Source organism: Lycium barbarum, chromosome 10 (genome assembly GCF_019175385.1).
Source record: "Lycium barbarum isolate Lr01 chromosome 10, ASM1917538v2, whole genome shotgun sequence".
Classification (NCBI taxonomy): domain Eukaryota; kingdom Viridiplantae; phylum Streptophyta; class Magnoliopsida; order Solanales; family Solanaceae; genus Lycium; species Lycium barbarum.
This window is the reverse complement of record NC_083346.1, coordinates 108,855,617-108,862,078: the sequence shown is the minus strand read 5'-3', so window position 1 is coordinate 108,862,078 and position 6,462 is coordinate 108,855,617. Positions and strand designations below refer to the sequence as shown.

Genomic DNA, 6,462 nt, shown 5'->3' with positions numbered 1-6,462 from the left:
TCTAGAGTCTCTATTCAGTTTGGTCCATAATGGTATTGGAAAGTTACCTAATATGTTTGTTACTTGAATTTCCAAATACGGCTTACGAAATGTTGTTAGAAGGCCCCGTACTTCAAAGGTTCTATTTAGTAGGTTCCGAGTTTGTCTACGATCCCTATTGGTCTATGGATACGAACATACGTAGTATGGTTAAGATATTGCATAATTGAGTAATGAACTAAGTATGAGAATTCATGTCCTTAAAATGATTTTGTAAGTATTAATGTTTTCAATGTTTGTATATAATCTTGGATCGGGCCGAATGTTCCTCGGTAATTATGATGTAATACGTTCATGGGTCGGGCTGCACGTCCCGCAGCAATACCATGTACGATGTTCTACGAGTATGCGTGTATAAATCTGTTGTATGTATACATATATGAACTATGAGGTCGGCATAATATCCAAAGACCTATTTGATATGTTCCTTAGTTGGCATTAAGAGATAAGTGATATAATTAATGTCTTGATATGCTATGATATGTACGTATGAATCCAAGTTATAATTGATTTGATTTATATGACATCCGAGAGATATCTGATATGACTATCACTTCGATTATCCAAAAATAGCTTCTAAAACGCTTATAGAACGTTCTGTACTTCAAACGTTCGTAATTTTTTCAGACTAAGTCGGATCGACCCGAAACTTGTTTCTGAGCTTTTTGATGTCAGTAAGTATATGTATTCATCGGGTCTTGATTATGTGTATATGGTTTCACATTATTCTGTTCGTGCAAGCCTCCGTTTGGATTTCACTGAGCCCAGGCCAGGATATGTTCTCGTGTGTACTCCTCTGCATTGTTCACCGCGTCCCTCTCACTTGCGGACCGGGGCACATTATATTTATGATATGATGACGGGGCGGTGGCCAGGATGGCATATGATGACTTCATTTACCGCGTTCCGCAAAAGAGGGCCGGGGCACGTTATATGCATATATGATACATGTTATATGATTTACCGCACCCCTTACTAAGGGTTGGGGCACGTTATATGCATACATGATATATGATTTACCGCACCCCTTACTAAGGGTCGGGGCACGTTATATGCATACATGTTATATGATTCACCGCGTCCCTTACCAAGGGCCGGGGCACGTTACATGCACATTTGATACATAATATTAACATACATGATTCCATTTACCGCGTCCCTTAATGGAGGGCCGGGGAACGTCATTTGATATACGCATATATGGCACATGATTCTGACATGCATAATCTGTGTTCGGTAAGTAAGCTCTTTGACACATTGGATGATTCACGTATTTACGCTATTTCTTCTGGCACCCGACATCAATATATTTGACTTGTGTCTGGAAGGTAAACACTCTGGTATTCTGGATAGTGTACTTACTCTGGTACCGTTGTTTCGGTTATGCTTTTGTTTTCTGTATTCCATGCCTTACATACTCAGTACATATTCCGTACTGACCCCCTTTCTTCGGGGGCTGCGTTTCATGCCCGCAGGTACTGACGTTTATAGAGGTGATCTGCCAGTCTAGGGTACACATTCTGCTGTTTGAAGCGCTCCTTTGATCCGGAGTCCACAGTTTTGGTACAGATCCTTCTAATGTACATATCTTTATGTTTATGACTATTTTGGGTACGGCGGGGCCCTGTCCCGTCATATGATTATGTTGTCTGTATGTGTATTAGAGGCCTGTAGCCATGTATGTGGGTCATGGGTCGTGTTTGTTCGTTGATGGTTATTTGGTTCGTGTCTGGCTTTTCCCTATACTACGTTGACCTGATCGATTTATGTGCTATAATATAAGTAACAGTTTAAATAATATGTATATGATTTTGTATGCACGAGATGCATAATATGTAAACGCAAGTGAAATTTGGTTAGCAAGTATGTACGGGTGTCCATGTCGGACACTAGTCGCGGCCTATGGGGTTGGGTCGTGACAACAACCCCAAAAATCTGGTCAAAGGATACACGTGCGCTAACATATTACGGAATAGAAGTCTGAAAATGCCAGAAGGCTACATATTGTCTGTAGAATACAAAAACAGAAATAAATAGAGGAGGTCCTTCAGGGGCCACGGATGACCAAGTAGCTCACCCTGAATGACTGAAAGATGTCACCCTCGCGTATCAGCCACGGGGTGTATAACTGGAACCTGGATCGTACTCTGCACTCAACAATAGTGCAGCAAGAGTAGTATCAGTACAACACTTGTACCGGTAAGCATCATAGGCCGACAATGATTAGATAACGCATGAAGAAGTTGAAACCAACAGGTAGCACATAGAGCAAACAGGTATGGTCACGTATCATATACAAGTAAGGTATAAAGGAATCATGAAATCAATCAAGACAGATATAACTCACCAAATGATCAGTCAAATATATGAGTGGATGAATGCAATGCAATACAATAGTCACCTCTCTCACTCCACTCTCGTACACACATGCTAAGGGCAGTACCTCAAGCCATGACCCATGGGGGACCTGCGAAGTCCATGTACCACTCGTGCTCTCCGGCAGAAACCTCGGAGGCTTTCAATCACTCTCAATCTCCGGCAAAGACCTCGGAGTCTCTCTGTCACTCTCAATCTCCGGCAAAAACCTCGGAGTCTCTCAATCACTTAACTCACCGTCATCACAAGAATAATATGAAAGGCATGTCATGCATGATATCAGTCTCAACAATAATACTAATATACAATCAACAAATACAAGTCATATTAATGTTACCATTCCTTTTCATATGATGAGTGAGCTAGTATGTGACATAGATACAAACAGGTGATAATCACAGAAAATAACACATATGGCGACAAGTCCACATAACAGCTGACAGAGCCAACCTAATTGGAATCCACCTCCACTTCATGCCCAAAGGCCTATATGCTATCCCCTTCACTTTCTACAACTACATGCGATTCTCTAATCAGAGTCTAACTAAAGTAGACCGTAACATACCTCAATGCCGAGCGGGTGCCACGAACAATCAAACTAATGTCTTCCCTTTGCGTAGAGCCTCTGAACGATCAAAAACTATAAAATATGTGATCTACGTTAGAATACGAATCTAAGGACACCCATATTGCTATATTTATATTCGAAACCTAAAAACGCACCCCAAAAGTGGCCTTGGGCCCACAAGGGCAAGATTGAAATTTTATTTGAAAAATAATTTCGCCCATTATCTAAGGATCATATATTATTAAAATTGGTCAATTTCATCCATAAATATACTATTCAATCATTAATTCTCCTTTCTTAGGACTAGGACTCGAAACCTTTAATTACTCCAATATCTTTAACTTCGGACAAAAATCTATCTTTTCGTAATTCAAATACCATGATTCCAAAGGTATTCATATTATTCACTACCAAAATATTCAATTACAATACCTTATTTATTTAAAATTAAAGTGGCAAACTAATAATACAAAGACAAAATTCAAAAATGGAAGTGAAATAATGAAACCGAGGACCTTCAACAAAAGAACACGAACAGAATTAAACATAAGACTCAATATGTAAGGATTTAAATACTGGCAAGACAAACATAAAGGACATTTTCTAAAGCAAAAGAAAATCTGAAAATTCCCTACAAAAGCATACAAAAATGTGTGAAGTAATCATTTCATTTTTTTTTTAAAGATAACAATGAGGAAAAGAGAACAAGACAAAACTTGTTAATTCTCTGTACCGTCATTCTCAATTCTATAAAAACCAGAGGCTTTTAATAAGTAGCCATATGTATTATTTTATTTTTATAATCACTTGTATCATAATACCTATTTATAGCATAGGTGAGGACATCATTATGACATCCACTAACTTTCACCTAATTTTAATAACCAAAACGTGAGATTGGTCTAACTGAAATCAAATTGCATCTCATGTGCACAAAGATGGAATTCTAACGTACATATATATCATCCAAGAAATCCAACATCAATAATCAGTTATATTTCACACGATATTAAACAATTCGAATATATAATATGAACTAAACCCAAGTAAAAGAAATGGACCTTTAATTATATTTTAACTTCATTTTCATATTCCTAACAACTACCTTGATTATTAATTTATTAAATCCTTATCAATTCTTAGTGTACAAAAATTTCTAAATAAACCACTAAAGCATTTAATGGCTGGGAAGGAAACGTGACCATCATTACAGATGTGATGATTTTCTCTAAGTTCATGTATGCTTCACTTGGGCTCTATAATGATATTGTCTTCTAGCATATCCTTATCAAGCTAAATAAAGAACCAGTTTTTATAATGACTAAATCATGGGCCACTTTTCAAAGCTTGTAGAAAGCTGGAAATTGCTACGGTGTATTCAAGAAAAGCAAGAAAATGTGAGTCATAGATTGCCATAACTATCATACTAAACTAAACTTCCTGCAACATATTCTCTTGTAGGAGTGTATAAAACTAATTGTACCATACCTGATTGCCTTTGTATTTGGTGGAAATAAAATAAAGCTTCACTGCTCCTACAACATTAATTGACAAAGCCCCTTCTGTTCGTCCTTTTTCTCCCCTCTAGGTTAGAAATAAGTGAATAATTTTCCTTCTGTTTTTTCCTATTTCTTTCGTAATATATCTTGCACAAAACAAGATTTTTCCTTCTACTTTTTTCCTCCTTCTTTTGGAATATAACGTGCGCAACACAAGGTTATGATGACTAAATGCACAAAACAAGGATCACAAAACAAGGATGCATAAAACAAGGAATGCATAAAACAAGGAATGGTGGGCTGGCCTACTTTATTTTTTTTATTTTTTTTTTCATTACAAATGCCACTCATTCCTGGCATCATAATGAAAGTGGCCTTCTCCATTTATTTTTTCTTTTACATATCAAATGTCTTCCTAAGACATCAATTGCCCTTTCACCAGATGTAATATATCATTAGTCCTCAGATTACTTCGCTCTATTTATCATCTCATATAAACTATAACATGTATTCAAATCATATAATTAAATACAATATAGTCTCATACCCTTTTCGTAGTTTTAAAGTGTTAAATGACCAAACAGATCGTTACAGCATGTTTCTTTTGTAAATGGTGCCCTATTAGAGAAAAAAGAGCTAAATGTAATACTGTTATATAGAAGGTTGTATAATGTGTATAGAAAAAGAATTAGAAACAAAAATAAACAAAGAAGAAAAACATAAGAAAATAGAAGATTATACTATCAACCTAAGGATAATCACATTAGAAACAAGAATAAATGAATTAGAGACTAGACTATATAAATTAGAAAAAGGAAAACAAAGAAAGGAGAATAGTGAAGATGAAGAAATAAGTCTATCTAATATACAACCAATAAATAGACCATTAAAAACAATACCAGAAGATTTTCCAAAAGAACTAATGAGCATAGAAGATCATGATGCATTGGTAGGTAATGAGAATAAAAAATTAGGAACAATAAAGATACTTGCAAGAATTAAAATTGATGATTATTATGAAATAGAGACTTTAGCTTCAGTGGATTTAGGATACACAAAGTGTATAATAAATAAAAGGGTAGTTCCACCAAATCTAATAAAAATCCTAGAAAAACCAGTTGCAGCAATGCAAATGGATGGAACTGATAACATATATAGACACTATGTTAATAAAGCATACATTAGCTTTATAAATACATGTTCAGAATTTTATAAACCTAGCTATAAAATGGATAAAATATGGGTAAGAGACTTGAATATAAATGTAGATTTTGTCATAGGATTAAACTTTATGTTACATAATAATGGAAGTTGTATGATTACAAGAGATGGAGTAATCTTCTTAAAGAATATTACTCATACACTAGTACAAGCTCTTAGGACTGAAACTAGAATCCGACATAAGAAAATCCAGACAACAGACCAAATAAACCTGCAAAAGAAAGAAGATAGTTGTTGTGAAGACTGTCAAAAAAATAATACATGTTGTAAAAGAAAGATAGAAACAAAGAATTTAATTCTAAAAGAGGAAGAAATACTAGAAGATGAAGATCTAATAGAAAAAAATTATACTCTAATAGATATAGAATCAAAATTCTATAATTTTAAAACAGGAATAGAAAGAATAAGAATAATAAAAAATCAAAAGGATCTAGATAATATAATAAAAATACTAGATGAGATAGAAATTATAGGAGAAAAACCTTTAAAATATTGGGAAAATAATAAGACTGTATGTAGATTAGATATAATAAATCCTGAATATGTAATTAAAATAGCCTCAATAGAAACTACTACCACGACTTAGAAGACTTTAAAATCCAAATAAAAGAATTACTGAACTTAGGAGTGATGTGCCGTGAAATTACGGGATATTCGATGCTAATTCGTTAAGCCTTTGTGACTCTTCAAGCACTTTTGCTGTTACTTTTTGTGTATTTATGTCGTTTTGTAGGATAAGATATCTGGAGAGCATAACAG

General features: G+C 34.9%; 1 long non-coding RNA gene across 1 annotated transcript; it reads right to left on the bottom strand.

Annotated features, from left to right (window-relative positions):
- Positions 1 to 1,890: 1,890 nt before the first annotated feature.
- LOC132615767 (uncharacterized) lies at positions 1,891 to 5,290 on the bottom strand. The gene is made up of 3 exons (XR_009572824.1): positions 4,472 to 5,290; positions 2,981 to 3,055; positions 1,891 to 2,186 (listed from the first exon to the last, which is right to left on the bottom strand). It is a non-coding gene; the product is annotated as an uncharacterized LOC132615767 (long non-coding RNA).
- Between the last annotated feature and the right edge of the window lie 1,172 nt (positions 5,291 to 6,462).